Here is a 17298-nt window from a genome sequence, read left to right as displayed (position 1 = left end):
TTCGCCTAGATTTACAGTAGGCCTCTCGGTTACGGGACTCATTCTCTCTCCTATTTTGCTTGATTCGTTAGCTCAATTTTCAATTATATTGTATTATATTGGGTTATCCTGTATTTCGATATAGTATTTAGTAAATAAGTGTGCCTCCTTAGATCGTTGCCGCTGTTTTCTTTTCCTAATTAACTTTTTTTTCTTTTCGGCCTACGGCCCCTCCGGGGCCCACGGCCCCCTGTCACGGACGCAGGTGGATTTTTAGTTCAAACCGTGACAAGAGCCCTGTTACTGTTGTTTGAAGAGAAAAATCCACACCCTAAAAGGTAACCTTAGAGTGCAAAGTGCCTTCAGTCAAGCTTTACAGAACAAACTATTAGTCCAGAAAGGAAAGCTATTGACGTTATCTGGAGAACTCATCCTACCTACCTAAACCAAGTAAGCAGTATAGCACAGATCAATCTCCTCTGGACAATTACAACTGTTAACTGCCTGAGAACTTCGTTTTAGGAACAAGCTGGCACTTGGCCTCAAAAGGTTCTGTAAAGCTCCGGGTTCTCATCCTAACTAAAACTAATAGGTCTTACTCCAGAGAATATCAAGATGGATAAATGGTTCCATTGCCAATAAGTAAACTGATAAACTACAGAATATCTGCCAAAGTGAAATTTCTTACACTGTAGACTTCATTGAAGTGAAAACTAAACTTTCTTTACTTCCTAAAGAAAAAAAGGCCTCCAATAGCAAATACTCTTTCTGCAGATACAGCATCGTAACTATAATGCTACAGTGCAATGGAAAACACAGCAATGACAGCAGGGTAGCTAAGTTCTAGGCTACAGAAAGTGAAGATAATCCCAAATGCAGCAGCCATGGATGTAGAAACAAAGTGAAAAAGCTGCTTGCCCTTGGAAGGCCTCAGGCAGGCAGGGATCTCCAGCAAGATACCCTCACCTCCACTGCCAACCCTTAAATAAGGTCTGGCTCCACACTCCTTCTGGTCACTGAGGTGCACTGCAGGTACCTGAGCTCACCTGGGTTGGCCCTGCCTCCCCCATCAGGTGCTCAATCACTGCTTCAGGCTGTGACTTAGCATTTCCACTACAATGACATACCTTGTTTCCAATCTTCCTATCCTACTAAGGATATAGACATGGGAAAGAAATCATTTCTGATACATCACCGATAATCTAATTTTCTTCTTGTTTATCTTCCTTCCAATCTTAAAAACAAATTTTTTTTCAAACTTATATTGATCTTCAAATGTGATTTAGACTTTACAGCTCTCAAAATACAGAATTCTTGTTCCCATTACTGAGAACTGTTACTGCGTTTTCTAAGAGACATACAGGCAGAACATAGTGACAAAGGAGACAGTTTTCTTCATACAAGTTAGTCTTAAATTAATAGATCTGTCATACCTTTCAGATGGTTCTACACGCTGTTCTTCAGGCAAACTCTTCTCTTTCATTTCCTGCAAATTATTTCAAGATTTAGCTGAAGATATATACTATATGCAAAGTAAAGACAATGACTCGTATTGTTTTTTTGTATTTTTGTTTGCTAGCTTTTTAATTTATACCACTAAATACACCTCTAGCTAATAAATCTCGTTCCCTAATTCAGTATTCTAGGTACAGCTCAGCTACATTTGGGGGCTAAAACAAGTACTGCTGCTTCTCTTTGCATCGAGGATGAACTGACAGAATAGTTAACCACATCTGTCAAACTCTCTACCAAAGAACATAATTAAACAAAACATAACGATAATAGTATTGCATGGTAGGGAATCAAATCAAGTTGTTAATAAAGCTAGTGCTAGTTTACCAACCCTTAAAAAGGGCTTCAGTTATATCATTTATCAAAGAACAAAACAGAACAGTACAACCTTCCCTCCCCAAAAAAACCCAAGCAGTTGCAGCTATGCTCTTTTTTAGAACTTTTCTAAAGAAAGATTATGCTGGCTAAATGATACAGAGATTGAGAGGTTTCAAAGCAGTAATTAATCAGAAATGACCGTCCACTTTCATCTCTTCCCTATAAGGTCCACAGATTTAACACCGGGCCATTTTTACACTCAGACCAATACTGGGAATGCGGTGGTTTTTCAGAAAGAAAAACATAAAGAAAACTTTGTGTACAGGAGGATACAAAAGGAAAATGTCGCTTCTGTCTTTTAATATTCTTTCACTGAAAACAACCTGATCCTACAGTACATCATTACATTGTGAAACAACCACAAGCCACTTAATCATTCCAAAAATGTAATTTAATCCAGAAAAACTCAACCTATTTCTCAGTAGTTCCCACAGTTTTAATGCATATCCCAAATGTACTAGCAGTACACTCTGCAAAGAAAGAACATCTCGGTATAGGAATTGGTCAGAAACATTCCAGGCAGGTAAGGGCTGCAAAATTTACTTACTTTGTGCTTTGTATCTACTCTCTGGTGAATTTTGCTAGAATCAGCAGATGGAGTCAGAGATGGCTTGACATAACGGGCCAGAACTCCTGACAGAGAGATTGCCTTTGGTGTCACCACTCTTTGAACAGGTGGATGCTGAGATTCCATCTTAGAAAGGGAAGCGATAATCAATTTATTCTTTCATGCACCAAAACTAACTGCAGTATTTATGGATGAAAACATTTACAGAACTATAAACATCCTATTAGTCTTGGAACTCAACTCTAAATGCATTCAACTCACAGAGGGAAATCACCAGAAAACCAGAGATCAAGTCCAGAAAGCTACACAGAAGCTACATAGAAGTAGCCAAAGCTTGACTAAATCTCATTTCAAACTTTGGCACTTAGTTTCATAGACAAAACAATTCACACTACCATAACCAAAATAACTCATGTTCCTACAATACTCCCCTCTTTTCCTCTGCCTACACTGTGATAGTTTTTACTAGCTTAACCCATTGATTTATCATTCAAAGCATTAAGAAACTGATAGGGCCTTCTGAGCTACATACTACATAGATTTTCCTCCTACAGAGCCAAACAAACAGTAGAGCAAAAAGTAAAAAATGTTGTCAAATAATATTAAATTAATCTCATTCACTAATATGTCATCTAACATTTTAGATTTGTACTAAATAGATTTAAAGTACTTTAACTTCCCTGTTCAAAGTATTGCCCAGTTAGCTGTTCAGTACACCAAGAGCTATTCTGTCTGGTGCAGATCCTTGAAATAAGTGAAATGCCACATACATCACTGCAAAAGTTTTGTCTGAGCGTACAAGAGCTCTGTCAACCACACGCTCACTTCAGCAGGAAAACGGAGAGCCATGTCCTTCACAAATAATTGTTTTCATCACGGGCCACCCTTCTCCTGCCAAATATTATGAATCCTAGTATTGTGAACAGACAGTCTATCTCCTTTTACCCAGTGACAGCTGTGTGCAACATTTGTTTACTGCCTGACAACTTCAAGCTCCCTGTTGCAAATTTGGCAGATCTTTCTTAATGCCTTATCAAAGGTGTGGTTCTACAATTTGACTGAGAATTCACACCAGATTTGCTTGCAGTTAATTGGGTAACAAGCTGTACTTTATTTTCAATAATCTTGCAATTTAGCACACAACAAAAAGAAGGTGCAGGAAGTCTCAGATGTTTGGAAACTCTGAAGTGATTGTAAACTTAATTATACACCGATCAAAAGATTGTATAAAGGACAGAAATTAACAGTTTTCTTTCTCGTTATCTGGATGGTGATAGTAAACAGAAGGATTCTTTTTCTGTGCTTGAATCAACACAGAAGCCTGCACAAAATCTGTATGACCACTCAATCATTACTTTGCTATCTGTGATAATTTCTTTAAGATCAAGCTTTCCTAAATAGGAATTTTAACACACAGCTTCACTCCAAGATGCAGAACAAGACAAAACCACTTTATGCACTCTAGGAAAGTTGTTTCTTCATTTGACATATCAAGACACCACCACACAAAGATCACATAAATGTTTAACCTGAGTAATCTTCACAGCTCTTCATTTAGTGCAGGCAGAATGGCACTTTTTAGCTACACAACCCAGACATGAATTTATAACTGTAATGCTAACATTAACTTGTACTCATGCATACATTGCCACCGAGGTTTGTGAAATTTCTTGTGATAGCACTGAAGCAAAAACAATTTCTCAGCTTAAGACGTTCCTGGTTCTTACCTGTTTTCGTGGGGAATGGAAGCGCATGATATACAGCACGCTTCTGTCCACAGGCTAAGGGAAAAAAAGAAAGCCCAAATATTAGAGTTGTTTTTTTTCCCTGAGAGAGGGTTTCATGCAATAGGTTTGGTGGTCAACTTACAGAAGACAGTGGACTGGTAACAGAAGATGGAATTCTTTTAGCATCCTGTGGAAAAAATAATGCAATAAATTAAACAGGGCTCAACATAGGGAAGACTTTCATTCTTTACTGGCACATCTACTAAGTTTTACTAATATATTAAAAGGAGTGCTGCTTACTGCCAGAGGACTTGACATCTTCTCTAGTGACTGCAGGATGCGCCGTGCTGTGGAACTCGTCACACCATAGGATTGCACGTTTGCTTGTTTAGCTTTCATTTGCCTTACTGGTGTCTGAAAAAACAACATTGTAATTGTCATGCTGTTCAATTTTGAGTTAAACACACGTGTATTTTATGGCCCCAGGCTACACGAACAATATAACCAATATTCTCCGATGACAGAGAAAAACGCATTCGCTGGGAGCTCAAGACAATGAAAAAACATTCTGAGTTATAGCAGTTTAACTGGGTCTCCAATACATCTTGCACATGGGATAAAACAAAAACAAGAAGCCCATATGTGTAGAAAGTAAAGATGGAAGATGTTATGACTGCCGGTGTCTCTGAAGCAGTAATTAGGAAAACTGAACTGAAGCAAAGGCTTGTGATCCAGACAGCGCTTTCACTAACAACACAGACCTCAGGAGTTTCAAGATGGTACAATACCATCTTTAAATCAGTGTATATAACCACAACCAGGAGTTTTTAGTTCTACTTCTCTCTTGCCTGCATCCAGACATCTTAGGGAGACCTCCAAGGAAGAGACTCGACAGCCTCTGAATAGCCTGTATCAATGTTCCATCACCTGCACAGCACAGAAGTGCTTCCTGGTATCTACATGGAACCTCCAGTGTTCCAGTTTGTGCCCAATGACTCCTGTCCCAGCACTAGGCAACACTGAAAAGTGACCAGTGCTTCACCCTTTTGGCATCCACTCTTCAAGGATTTACAGACACTGATGAGATCTCCCTAAACAGGCCCGGCTCTCTCAGCCTCTTCCCACAAGAGAGGTGTTCCAAACCCCTCATCACCTTGGTGGCCTTCTGGACTCTCCTCAGTATGTTGCTGTAATCCACAGCATACAGGAATAAGTAGGCTACTGTCTCCTTTAAAAGCCTAATATTTTGGTTCCTATTTTCAGTATAACCTACAGTTACACTGCAAAAAGTTTAAATAACTGATCATAGAGGGCTCCCAGCTTTCAGGAAGTTTTAAAAACAAGTTTTCAAGGTTTCCCATACAGCAGAAACTTGCACTCTAGCTATTAAGAGTTGTCAGCATTCATTTACAGCTTCATTTCAGAACACCAAGAACTCTTATGGGCAAATAACTCTTTTCAAGAACAGTGCGAAACATTAAAAGAAAAAAGAATGCTACTGTTCACCTCGAGATTGGCATTTAGTCCTGCATGCTCCTCTCAGTATTAGAACAAAGGATCTGTAATGCTAATTCTAGATACAGTAAAGAGCAAACAGCCTCATACAATTTATTCATAGCATGAGCATAGATACGATTGTGTAATTTCTACAGATAAATATCAGACAGGTCTGACCACTGCAGCTTTTGCTAGTATAAGCACAAGTTTTCAGTGTTGTGCTGTCATTGTTCTAATTGCATGACGTTATTTTAACGTGATACAGTTAGAGGTATACAACAGCACTCAAATGGAATATTTTTAAAGACTTAACAGAGGAAATCCCAACTACAAACATCTAGCTTTAACAGTCATTCTCCTTCATTCCAACAAATACTTACATAATAACCATTAAAATAATTTGAATAACAATTGCCATTTAAACTTCTACTCTTGTAGGCAAAGAGGGAAGAATAGGAGCTGTTGCCACATTCTTGGCTCCCCTCTCAAAGCTACAGTGCTACTTTAATATTTCAACCACAATTTCTTACCACACTGTTTTTCTCTTACCTGATAAGGAGCAGCTCGCACTTTTGTCTGCCTTGCAGCTGCAGCCCTTCCACCATAAGTGGTCTTTCCAGGGTAAAATGGAGAGTCTCCAAGCTGGCTTGTCTTAAAGACAGAAGTGTTTCCAAGCGTCTATAGAAACATAGCATGGTAACTGGTCAGTAAAATGGGTATGCATTTCAAATGATTAAAACAAATACTGTGCAGTACTTACAGGAGAGAGAGCTCCAAAAGCAGATAAATTGAATGCAGGTTTCTTTGAACTAGACGCAGAATGTTGGGTGAGGGAATGAGATCTTTCAGCTTCTGCGGACCAGAGCAGTGGTGCTGAATTATTTTTTGAAACTGCGGTATCTGCCAAAAAGACAAACACTGGATATAAAAGCCTCGAGGACAAAAAGAACTCCCGTTATTAAGGATCACACTGACCTAAGCTCTTTAATACAAAAATCATTCCTTAGTGAACTCAGCATAAAACACGGCAGCACTGACAGCTGAAGCCTTCTTTCAAGAAAGGCCAGAAAAGCAGCTCAAAACTTGCACAGTCAGAATAGTTCCTTTATCTGCTCTTTGTGAAACACAAGAAAACAACCTGCATTGCCATTTGTCACCTGTAGTTACTCACTAGCTGTCTGTTGGACAGTAGCTCTTCCTTCTAAGCAATAAACCTAGTCGTTGAGCTAAAGCAATTCACTTTCACTTGCTACCATCCCAGTTCAATATTTACATACAACTAGCTGAGAGTGGGTAAATCAGAACAGATTTTTTTTGTAATACCAAGGTCTCATAATGCACTTCTGAACACAGTTACATTAAAACGTTGACTGAAACAAATACTTCTAAAACACTAAAAATAAAATGCAATTCTCACTTCCAAAGTTGACATTCACTTATTTACTAAGTTGAGGAGGAATATGAATGGATGCAAAATATTTCACATGATGTAAAAATTACATTAAGGCCTAAAAATATATGAAAATTACCTTTCTCAGATGCTCTACAGGAGAAGACACTAGTTGTTGAGATGTTATCATCATCGTGCTGAGAGGTAGAATCTTTTATTTATTTTACTAGAGACAGTCCAGGATTGCCAATGCCAAGTGAAGAAGATGTAGAGGGCTGACAGGGTGGCAGAGTGGAATCTGACACTTTACAGTTCAAAAGTAGAAGTGAAAGGGAAAAGCAGCAGTGAAAGGGAAAAGCAGCAGTGAAAGGGAAAAGCAGCAGTGAAAAGGGAAAAGCAAGACTAAAAGGGAAAAGAAGCAGTGAAAGGGAAGAGCAGCAGTGAAAGGGAAAAGCAGCAGTGAAAGGGAAAAGCAAGACTAAATGGGAAAAGCAGCATTGAAAGGGAAAATCAGCAGTGAAAGGGAAAAGCAAGACTAAAAGGGAAAAGCAGCAGTGAAAGGGAAAAGCAAGACTAAAAGGGAAAAGCAGCAGTGAAAGGGAACAGCAAGACTAAAAGGGAAAAGCAGCAGTGAAAGGGAAAAGCAGCAGTGAAAGGGAAAAGCAGCAGTGAAAGGGAAAAGCAGCAGGGAAAGGGAAAAGCAGCAGGGAAAGGGAAAAGCAGAAGGGAAAGGGAAAAGCAGCAGGGAAAGGGAAAAGCAGCAGGGAAAGGGAAAAGCAGCAGGGAAAGGGAAAAGTAGAAGGGAAAGGGAAAAGCAGCAGTGAAAGGGAAAAGCAGCAGTGAAAGGGAAAAGCAGCAGTGAAAGGGAAAAGCAGCAGTGAAAGGGAAAAGAAGCAGTGAAAGGGAAGAGCAGCAGTGAAAGGGAAAAGCAAGACTAAATGGGAAAAGCAGCATTGAAAGGGAAAATCAGCATTGAAAGGGAAAAGCAAGACTAAAAGGGAAAAGCAGCAGTGAAAGGGAAAAGCAAGACTAAAAGGGAAAAGCAGCAGTGAAAGGGAAAATCAAGACTAAAAGGGAAAAGCAGCATTGAAAGGGAAAAGCAGCATTGAAAGGGAAGAGGAGCAGGGAAAGGGAAAAGCAGCAGTGAAAGGGAAAAGCAGCAGTGAAAGGGAAAAGTAGAAGCGAAAGGGAAAAGCAGCAGTGAAAGGGAAAAGCAGCAGTGAAAGGGAAAAGCAGCAGTGAAAGGGAAAAGCAGCAGTGAAAGGGAAAAGCAGCAGTGAAAGGGAAAAGCAGCAGTGAAAGGGAAAAGCAAGACTAAAAGGGAAAAGCAGCAGTGAAAGGGAAAAGCAGCAGTTAAAGGGAAAAGCAAGACTAAAAGGGAAAAGCCGCAGTGAAACGGAAGAGCAAGACTAAAAGGGAAGAGCAAGACTAAAAGGAAAGAGCAGCAGGGAAAGGGAAGAGCAGCAGGGAAAGGGAAGAGCAGCAGGGAAAGGGAAGAGCAGCAGGGAAAGGGAAGAGCAGCAGGGAAAGGGAAGAGGAGCAGGGAAAGGGAAGAGGAGCAGGGAAAGGGAAGAGGAGCAGGGAAAGTGAAGAGGAGCAGGGAAAGGGAAGAGGAGCAGGGAAAGGGAAGAGCAGCAGGGAAAGGGAAGAGGAGCAGGGAAAGGGAAGAGGAGCAGGGAAAGGGAAGAGGAGCAGGGAAAGGGAAGAGGAGCAGGGAAAGGGAAGAGGAGGAGGGAAAGGGAAGAGGAGCAGGGAAAGGGAAGAGGAGCAGGGAAAGGGAAGAGCAGCAGGGAAAGGGAAGAGCAGCAGGGAAAGGGAAGAGCAGCAGGGAAAGGGAAGAGCAGCAGGGAAAGGGAAGAGCAGCAGGGAAAGGGAAGAGCAGCAGGGAAAGGGAAGAGCAGCAGGGAAAGGGAAGAGCAGCAGGGAAAGGGAAGAGCAGCAGGGAAAGGGAAGAGCAGCAGGGAAAGGGAAGAGCAGCAGGGAAAGGGAAAAGCAAGACTAAACGGGAAGAGCAGCAGGGAAAGGGGAAAGCAGCAGGGAAAGGGAAGAGCAGCAGTGAAAGGGAAAAGCAGCAGTGAAAGGGAAAAGCAAGACTAAAAGGGAAAAGCCGCAGTGAAACGGAAGAGCAAGACTAAAAGGGAAGAGCAAGACTAAAAGGGAAGAGCAAGACTAAAAGGGAAGAGCGAGACTAAAAGGGAAGAGCAAGACTAAAAGGGAAGAGCAAGACTAAAAGGGAAGAGCAAGACTAAAAGGGAAGAGCAGCAGGGAAAGGGAAGAGCAGCAGGGAAAGGGAAGAGCAGCAGGGAAAGGGAAGAGCAGCAGGGAAAGGGAAGAGCAGCAGGGAAAGGGAAGAGCAGCAGGGAAAGGGAAGAGCAGCAGGGAAAGGGAAGAGCAGCATGGAAAGGGAAGAGCAGCAGGGAAAGGGAAGAGGAGCAGGGAAAGGGAAGAGGAGCAGGGAAAGGGAAGAGCAGCAGGGAAAGGGAAAAGCAGCAGTGAAAGGGAAAAGCAGCAGTGAAAGGGAAAAGCAGCAGTGAAAGGGAAAAGCAGCAGTGAAAGGGAAAAGAAGCAGTGAAAGGGAAGAGCAGCAGTGAAAGGGAAAAGCAGCAGTGAAAGGGAAAAGCAAGACTAAATGGGAAAAGCAGCATTGAAAGGGAAAATCAGCAGTGAAAGGGAAAAGCAAGACTAAAAGGGAAAAGCAGCAGTGAAAGGGAAAAGCAAGACTAAAAGGGAAAAGCAGCAGTGAAAGGGAAAAGCAAGACTAAAAGGGAAAAGCAGCATTGAAAGGGAAAAGCAGCATTGAAAGGGAAGAGGAGCAGGGAAAGGGAAAAGCAGCAGTGAAAGGGAAAAGCAGCAGTGAAAGGGAAAAGCAGCAGTGAAAGGGAAAAGTAGAAGCGAAAGGGAAAAGCAGCAGTGAAAGGGAAAAGCAGCAGTGAAAGGGAAAAGCAGCAGTGAAAGGGAAAAGCAGCAGTGAAAGGGAAAAGCAAGACTAAAAGGGAAAAGCCGCAGTGAAACGGAAGAGCAAGACTAAAAGGGAAGAGCAAGACTAAAAGGGAAGAGCAAGACTAAAAGGGAAGAGCAGCAGGGAAAGGGAAGAGCAGCAGGGAAAGGGAAGAGCAGCAGGGAAAGGGAAGAGCAGCAGGGAAAGGGAAGAGCAGCAGGGAAAGGGAAGAGCAGCAGGGAAAGGGAAGAGGAGCAGGGAAAGGGAAGAGCAGCAGGGAAAGGGAAGAGGAGCAGGGAAAGGGAAGAGGAGCAGGGAAAGGGAAGAGGAGCAGGGAAAGGGAAGAGCAGCAGGGAAAGGGAAGAGGAGCAGGGAAAGGGAAGAGGAGCAGGGAAAGGGAAGAGGAGCAGGGAAAGGGAAGAGGAGCAGGGAAAGGGAAGAGGAGGAGGGAAAGGGAAGAGGAGCAGGGAAAGGGAAGAGGAGCAGGGAAAGGGAAGAGGAGCAGGGAAAGGGAAGAGCAGCAGGGAAAGGGAAGAGCAGCAGGGAAAGGGAAGAGCAGCAGGGAAAGGGAAGAGCAGCAGGGAAAGGGAAGAGCAGCAGGGAAAGGGAAGAGCAGCAGGGAAAGGGAAAAGCAAGACTAAACGGGAAGAGCAGCAGGGAAAGGGGAAAGCAGCAGGGAAAGGGAAGAGCAGCAGTGAAAGTGAAAAGCAGCAGTGAAAGGGAAAAGCAGCAGTTAAAGGGAAAAGCAAGACTAAAAGGGAAAAGCCGCAGTGAAACGGAAGAGCAAGACTAAAAGGGAAGAGCAAGACTAAAAGGGAAGAGCAAGACTAAAAGGGAAGAGCAAGACTAAAAGGGAAGAGCAAGACTAAAAGGGAAGAGCAAGACTAAAAGGGAAGAGCAAGACTAAAAGGGAAGAGCAAGACTAAAAGGGAAGAGCAGCAGGGAAAGGGAAGAGCAGCAGGGAAAGGGAAGAGCAGCAGGGAAAGGGAAGAGCAGCAGGGAAAGGGAAGAGCAGCAGGGAAAGGGAAGAGCAGCAGGGAAAGGGAAGAGCAGCAGGGAAAGGGAAGAGCAGCAGGGAAAGGGAAGAGCAGCAGGGAAAGGGAAGAGGAGCAGGGAAAGGGAAGAGGAGCAGGGAAAGGGAAGAGGAGCAGGGAAAGGGAAGAGCAGCAGGGAAAGGGAAGAGCAGCAGTGAAAGGGGAAAGCAGCAGGGAAAGGGAAGAGCAGCAGTGAAAGGGAAAAGCAGCAGTGAAAGGGAAAAGCAGCAGTTAAAGGGAAAAGCAAGACTAAAAGGGAAAAGCCGCAGTGAAACGGAAGAGCAAGACTAAAAGGGAAGAGCAAGACTAAAAGGGAAGAGCAAGACTAAAAGGGAAGAGCAAGACTAAAAGGGAAGAGCAAGACTAAAAGGGAAGAGCAAGACTAAAAGGGAAGAGCAAGACTAAAAGGGAAGAGCAGCAGGGAAAGGGAAGAGCAGCAGGGAAAGGGAAGAGCAGCAGGGAAAGGGAAGAGCAGCAGGGAAAGGGAAGAGCAGCAGGGAAAGGGAAGAGCAGCAGGGAAAGGGAAGAGCAGCAGTGAAAGGGGAAAGCAGCAGGGAAAGGGAAGAGCAGCAGTGAAAGGGAAAAGCAGCAGTGAAAGGGAAAAGCAGCAGTTAAAGGGAAAAGCAAGACTAAAAGGGAAAAGCCGCAGTGAAACGGAAGAGCAAGACTAAAAGGGAAGAGCAAGACTAAAAGGGAAGAGCAAGACTAAAAGGGAAGAGCAAGACTAAAAGGGAAGAGCAAGACTAAAAGGGAAGAGCAGCAGGGAAAGGGAAGAGCCGCAGGGAAAGGGAAGAGCCGCAGGGAAAGGGAAGAGCCGCAGGGAAAGGGAAGAGCAGCAGGGAAAGGGAAGAGCAGCAGGGAAAGGGAAGAGCAGCAGGGAAAGGGAAGAGCCGCAGGGAAAGGGAAGAGCAGCAGGGAAAGGGAAGAGCAGCAGGGAAAGGGAAGAGCAGCAGGGAAAGGGAAGAGGAGCAGGGAAAGGGAAGAGGAGCAGGGAAAGGGAAGAGGAGCAGGGAAAGGGAAGAGCAGCAGGGAAAGGGAAGAGCAGCAGGGAAAGGGAAGAGCAGCAGGGAAAGGGAAGAGCAGCAGGGAAAGGGAAGAGCAGCAGGGAAAGGGAAGAGCAGCAGGGAAAGGGAAGAGCAGCAGGGAAAGGGAGGAGCAGCAGGGAAAGGGAAGAGCAGCAGGGAAAGGGAAGAGCAGCAGGGAAAGGGAAGAGCAGCAGGGAAAGGGAAGAGCCGCAGGGAAAGGGAAGAGCAGCAGGGAAAGGGAAGAGCAGCAGGGAAAGGGAAGAGCAGCAGGGAAAGGGAAGAGCAGCAGGGAAAGGGAAGAGGAGCAGGGAAAGGGAAGAGGAGCAGGGAAAGGGAAGAGCAGCAGGGAAAGGGAAGAGCAGCAGGGAAAGGGAAGAGCAGCAGGGAAAGGGAAGAGCAGCAGGGAAAGGGAAGAGCAGCAGGGAAAGGGAAGAGCAGCAGGGAAAGGGAAGAGCAGCAGGGAAAGGGAGGAGCAGCAGGGAAAGGGAAGAGCAGCAGGGAAAGGGAAGAGCAGCAGGGAAAGGGAAGAGCAGCAGGGAAAGGGAAGAGCAGCAGGGAAAGGGAAGAGCAGCAGGGAAAGGGAAGAGCAGCAGGGAAAGGGAAAAGCAAGACTAAACGGGGAAAGCAGCAGTGAAAGGGGAAAGCAGCAGTGAAAGGGAAAAGCAGCAGTGAAAGGGAAAAGCAGCAGTGAAAGGGAAAAGCAGCAGTGAAAGGGAAAAGCAGCAGTGAAAGGGAAAAGCAGCAGAGAAAGGGAAAAGCAGCAGAGAAAGGGAAAAGCAGCAGAGAAAGGGAAAAGCAGCAGTGAAAGGGAAAAGCAGCAGTGAAAGGGAAAAGCAGCAGTGAAAGGGAAAAGCAGCAGTGAAAGGGAAAAGCAGCAGTGAAAGGGAAAAGCAGCAGTGAAAGGGAAAAGGAACAAGAAAATGCAGCCCTGAAAGGGAGAAGCAGAACTGATAAAGAAAAGGAGCCCTGAAAGGGAAAAGGAGCCCTGAAAGGGAAAAGGAGCCCCGAAAGGGAAAGGAACAGCATAAAGTAACACTGATACGGAAAAGGAGTACATAAAGGGCAAAGGCAGCACTGAAAGAGAAAAGAAGCCCTGAAAGGGAAAAGCATCAAAGCAAGGGCAAAGAAGCACTGAAAGGTAAAAGGAACAAGCACAGGGAGCAGGCAGGTAGGCACAGCAAAGCAGCAAGCAAAGCCCAATCTCTCAGAGGGGGCTCGCTAACAGGAAGCCCAGCTATTGCCCTCCCAAAGAAACTCCACCATTTTGACAGCCAAAACAGAAACTACGGTTTCGGTTCTCATGACTCTTCCCTGCGCTCCCAAATAAATGGTTTCGTGACATCCTCTACCACACTGCAACTGCTCTGAATAATCAAAATTATATCATTCATGACATAAGAAACTCACTTTTGCCTGGTGACAACGACAGTCCATTCCCATCATGTCCCTCCATGTAATGAACATTGCATTTGGCCTTCTAACAGCCTCCTGGATGAATCCACTAAAAGCAAGGAAGCACCCTTCCCTTACTCTGAAGAGAGAAAGAAAGCAAGGTTCATGGAAACAGGCACACAAGGCTCGCAACAAGACACGGTGCTCCAGATCATGACAGAGATAGGACTACCACAGAGCCAGAACATGATTTACCACTAAAGGAAACATCTGGGAGCACATTCACATCTTCAGCACAAGCTGTAACGGCTCAACATGTTTAGCTTTCTTATCGTTCAGCTGGAGAACGAGATACTCCGAAGTATCAGTCAGCAAGCACTCGGATGAGCCTGCCCTCTGGTTTGAACAGTGACAGACATCATTACTGCCACCTCTGACACCTTATCAGGAGATGCTTCCATTTATTAGCCTGGTCTTGATTCCTTCCATCAGCAGCTGCTCCTAAACTGACCTCCATTCATACAGTGATACCATCAACTTCCAGCACGAGCTGACCTGCAAGACAGAGAAGAGAAAGCAGGATGGCAACAAACAGTGACATAGCACGTTCAAATATTCTTGAACAGCCATAAAAGAGACAAAACAGGAGAGAAACGCATCCGCAGCAACACCCCAGTTCATAAAGAAATGCAACTCCAGCCTGGCCTCAGCAGCCCTTATATATTTCTTACACATTTGATTAAGCCAACTGCAGTTTGAACCAGGACAATTCACAGTCTCTTGCAAATGTCACCGTAAAGCAGAATAGGACACAGCAAAAAAAAAAAAAAAAAAAAAAAAAGCAATACAAAGAAATATAAAGAAAAAAAGCAAGCCAAAGACCAGGGAATCAAAGTTTAAAAAAAACACAGAAAACAAGTAGAAAAAAAACACATACTATCTGTAACAGCAGAAAGACTAACACAGTGTGAACATACTACAAAGGCAAGGAAAGAATGGCTCACCCACCACTGAGGATGGAAGTGCACAGAACAAACTCCACAGAGGAGAAACCATCAGAAAAAATTCCACCCAGGGGCAGTCAGCCTTCAAAAATGAGCTGTAAGAGAGGTGCAGCCAGGCTCCATCCCTTCCAGTCACTCAGCTGCATTGCCCTCACCTGCACTAACCAGGGCTGACCAGGTCCCTTCCCTAGGTGATAATCAGTGGCTCAGACTGTGATTCAACAGTTCTCATACAGCGTATCTAAAGAAAAATAGCAAAGCATAGATGAAAAACACAACGACAAATAAACCATGAAGGATTCTAGGAAATAACAAAGAATTAAAAAAAAAATAATAATAATAAAAGCAAAGAAAAAATAATAAATCAAACAAAAGAAAAAAAGTAAGAAAAAAACAGAAAAAAACTTATTTCAAACAAACAAACAAACAAACAAAAAAACACGACATAGAAAACACCAAATAGGAAAGAAAACCATAGAACTGCAAAGGAAAAAAAATAACACAGCAAAGCAAAGCACAGATGATAAAAAACAACAAGGAAAACACACCTCCCTGACATGACATCTTGCCTCCTGAGCAGGTCACAGTGTCCCTCACTCAGATGTAGAGCAGGGAGGAAGATGAGACCCCATGTGTTCCTTGCTGCGCACTCCCATCTAAAAGGTCCATATGCTCCTTGGGAAGCACAATGCCACCTGGGGAAAAGAGAAAGCAGGAACAGGACATGCAGGCAGCTATCACCCAGCAGAAGGCCAGATCCTTCCGTCTGTTATCCGCTCCTATTTTTAGTCCTAACAGGGCCCCAAGGATACAGAAATAGCAGTGCTTAGCAGAAGGACTCGGAGAAGAACCGGTAGAAACTGTCAGGAGGACAACTGGCATCGTGTGGACACAAACAGGCTGTTGGTGCAAGGAAGGAAACGGCACCTGAGCATTTCACCAAACAGGTTCCCTCCTCTCTGTCTTCCTGCAAAGATTCAAGGATAAAAACTTCATTTCCTCTGAGCAACAATTAGAAACAAGACCAGAAAATTATTCATTCAAAGGCACTTCTTGGAGATGTATAACAGAGTCCTTCCCAGTTACACGAGCTTACGCTGTGGCCTTTGGAGAAACAAGCTGCCTTTGTGGTCCTGAGGGTTCCTTTTTGTCATCTGTTGGGCACAGCAAGAGAGCTTTTCTTGTACAAATCTATGCCCTGTGTACCTTTTTCCATCCCAAAACCTAGAGTTGCGGTGCAGACACTGGATGCTGACCAGAGCAGTAAAAGAACAGAAGAGGGGAAAAGCAGATACAGGTAAGACACCTAAAAGAAAGAAAAAGAGCAGAAGAGAAGGAAGGATACGGTTAAGAACAAAGGACAGAAGATGGAAAGTGCTATAGAGGATTGGACTGGACATGAGCAGATCAGAGCTACACCAAGGTGTGGCTTCTCCCTGTGTCCCTGTCCACCACTGGCAACATCCCCCAATGACAGGGATGATGCTCCTCCAGCAGCTGATGGGGTTGTGGTCTGGGGTTACGTTCTATGCAGAGCCTCCAGAACCTGCTACAGACCCCCAGTTCCCTGCCACTTCTTTTTTTTCCAGGTGTCTGCACACAAGGAACAGGTGTTCTCTATGCCCTGCATACTGGTAATTAGTGTGGGCAATTACTGTGTGGGAATTGGGGGAGGGAAATTCAGGGGTGGGATAGTGAGGAGGAATTGGTGGGGGCTGGGAAATTGTTTGGGTGGGATTGTAGAGATCAGATATGACTGTTAGGATGGGGGATATTTGGTTGGAAATACTGTCATTTCTATTACTCATTGCTTTGTATAAGTTATTAAATGCTTTATGTTCCCTCTGCTACATCTCTGCTTGCAGTCATTTGTGCAGTGACAAAGGTCCTCAGCTCTACATGCCCACCTCCAAGGTAGGATGGAGCACCACAGATGGCAGTGTTCCACAGCTGCCACCAGCAGCCCCAGCTCGTCCCTCCACACCTGAGGCGTGAGTGGCTGTGAGAGGAATGTCTCTGTGGAAGTGCAGCTCATTCCTCCCCTCTGATGGGGGCAGAAGGCATCTGCATTTCCCTCATGGCTCTTATTTCCTGTGTTACTGTGGGAAATGAGCTCAGCCACTGTGCCTCCGTACTATGGCAAGCTCTGCAGCTCTGCCACTGTCTTTATACTCAGCTGCTCCTGTGTGTAATGCTCCACACTTGGACCCTGCAGAGCCCAAAGGCCTCCTTGGCTGCTGTTACTCACCTGGACATTGAGGGTGCTGTGTCTCCAGTCTGTACCTGCTTCCAGGTGGCACTTGCAAGACACTGCGAGTCCACCTGGTTGGAACTGCAGTCAACAAACACAAATGTGAAAGAAATAAGAAAGGATTCTTTCATTTAACAGGCTTTCATCTCCATTGAAAGATGTTCTGCTGTGCAGCACAGCTGGGAGCATTTCATATGTGCAAAAAAGGGGGATAGGCCCTGGCTGTGCCGGGCCCCCTTCCGGCCCAGGCCCCAAAGCAGCCCTGACTGTGCTGGGTTCCCCTCTCACCTGGGCCCTGCAGTGGCCTCAGCTGTGCCTGGTCCCCCTCTGCTCTGGGCCCTGAGCTGGCCCCAGCTGTGCCTGGTCCTCCTCCATCCTGGGCCCCAAGGCCCTGCCTCTGCCTGCTCCCCCTCTGCTCTGGGCCCTGAGCTGGCCCTAACTGTGCCAGGCCCCCCTCTGGCACAGGCCCTGCCTCAAGCCCCGCCCCCTGTGGGCAGCAGTGCTAGTGCCTGTTGGTTTTGCTCTCTTCCCTCTTCTTTCCCTGTTCTCTTCACAAATGCTTTCAGATCCCCCAGGATGACGTGCACTGATACTGCTGCCTTC

General features: G+C 44.9%; 1 long non-coding RNA gene and 1 pseudogene across 4 annotated transcripts in view; both read right to left on the bottom strand.

Moving 5' to 3' along the window:
- LOC146759575 (nuclear pore complex protein Nup153-like) overlaps window positions 1–13491 on the bottom strand; it is a 30269-nt pseudogene extending 16778 nt beyond the window's left edge. The window contains exons 1-10 of the transcript XR_014932344.1: window positions 13456–13491; window positions 7191–7662; window positions 6422–6561; window positions 6211–6339; window positions 4465–4578; window positions 4307–4351; window positions 4165–4218; window positions 2417–2563; window positions 1331–1465; window positions 1107–1127 (exon numbers count right to left, since the gene is read on the bottom strand). The product of XR_014932344.1 is annotated as a nuclear pore complex protein Nup153-like (transcript). The remainder of the gene's footprint in view (window positions 1–1106; window positions 1128–1330; window positions 1466–2416; window positions 2564–4164; window positions 4219–4306; window positions 4352–4464; window positions 4579–6210; window positions 6340–6421; window positions 6562–7190; window positions 7663–13455) is intronic.
- A 174-nt stretch (window positions 13492–13665) lies between these two features.
- LOC146759574 (uncharacterized) lies at window positions 13666–17118 on the bottom strand. Of its 3 annotated transcripts, none has more exons than XR_014932481.1 (4): window positions 16693–16825; window positions 14993–15411; window positions 14600–14685; window positions 13666–13995 (listed from the first exon to the last, which is right to left on the bottom strand). It is a non-coding gene; the product is annotated as an uncharacterized LOC146759574 (long non-coding RNA). The 3 variants fall into 3 exon arrangements; XR_014932483.1 differs by lacking the exon at window positions 16693–16825 and adding an exon at window positions 16984–17118 and having other exon boundaries at window positions 13667–13995; window positions 14993–15139; XR_014932482.1 differs by having other exon boundaries at window positions 13668–13995; window positions 14993–15139; window positions 16693–16813.
- Between the last annotated feature and the right edge of the window lie 180 nt (window positions 17119–17298).

Source organism: Coturnix japonica, chromosome 10, assembly GCF_054131305.1.
Source record: "Coturnix japonica strain WE chromosome 10, WE-NBRP24, whole genome shotgun sequence".
NCBI classification, from domain to species: Eukaryota; Metazoa; Chordata; class Aves; order Galliformes; family Phasianidae; genus Coturnix; species Coturnix japonica.
Note: the sequence above shows the minus strand (reverse complement) of the source record. Positions and strands in the feature narration are given on the sequence as shown.